The following is a 1,375-nucleotide window of genomic DNA, read 5'->3' as shown; positions in this document are numbered from 1 at the left end:
TCAACACTTGATATGTTATAATCTATCGTCAAATCGTTGAGGGACTGTTGATGGATAACATAGTGTCCATCAGCTTGACATCTTCCAGAATGGCCTCTGGTAAACATTAGAACATGGTCAAATTACAATTGGATTGTAGCGCGCATTTTGTAATATCTGAGTGTTAAAATACACAAAGGGTGTCTTACAGTAGCCATAGAGTTGGCCAGTGCATGAATAGGTTTTTTATATTTCCAATGTAACGAATTAATCCATATACTAGTATAACCTATGAACGATCCAACATGACTAATCATATCTGCATTGCCACTAGTGTCCCCATGCAGACCCCACCTATACGCAACATCTTTCATAAGTAGTCGACCAAAAGTCCGCATGTAGACCCCCTGTGGGTACCATCTCTCCCACCAACCTGTCAGCCTCCCGACCTTTCTCAAGCCGCCTGAGGAGGAGCCTGACCCCACCTGACCCCGGGTTACCCGGTCACAGGTCGGTGTCAGGCGCTGAGGCTGTACAGAATGTCTGCACTTGTTTCACACGGGCTGCGACGGGACCTGTCACCATTCAGAACTTGTTAAAAAAAATAGCAAAAACGTCTTACAAGTTTTAACAATACCTTGTTCTTACTGGATCAACTGTCTCTCACACCTGTGCCATTTGATGATCTTCTTTAGTAACACCAACATGAACCTCATTGCCGACAGACTTGGCAGAGCAATTGTGGTTTTCTATCTAACAAAACGAATTCCAGGCGAGGTTTGAAAATACGTACTTGGCTTATACTAAAGTGACTATTAAAGGTGATATATTCACATCCGTCCTTTGATAATCTTGTAGTAAATTCATTCAACAAGAACATGATTGCCGTCAGACCAGACGGTAAAGTTGCGGTTTGTTCTATACAATTCCGAGATTAGAGAGGGTTTGATGAACAGATGTGAGTAGTTGAGGTTCAGACCCCGTTTCGCCTTGACTACTGGTGGTATTCTGCCACACAAAAGGCGGCCACGTCTGCCGCACACTAAACAGCTTACAGACATTCATGCTCGCCATTGTCAGGCAAATCGTGCAGGTCCGTACTGGGGCCCGGGACGCTCACCAAGTGGTGCTTGACATTTGTGTTTGCTCTGGGACAAAACTGTGGGTGTCGCGCCTGATTTTCTGTTGGTGCGCTGTATCTCCTGTTTTACACACGATTCTAGCACCGCCTCCAGCACCTACTTTACCTGTGTTCTCAGCTACATATAAGGGCGTGAGTTCCTTCTACAGGATTTTGGAGAAACACGGTTTAAAGTTTAAACACTAACTCAACCCTCGCCAAAAGTCGAGCATTCAGAATAATTGATGGCTCTGATCGCTCCGAACAAAGGAACCT

The sequence above is a fragment of the Branchiostoma floridae genome, chromosome 8 (assembly GCF_000003815.2).
Source record: "Branchiostoma floridae strain S238N-H82 chromosome 8, Bfl_VNyyK, whole genome shotgun sequence".
Taxonomy (NCBI): Eukaryota; Metazoa; Chordata; class Leptocardii; order Amphioxiformes; family Branchiostomatidae; genus Branchiostoma; species Branchiostoma floridae.
Note: the sequence above shows the minus strand (reverse complement) of the source record.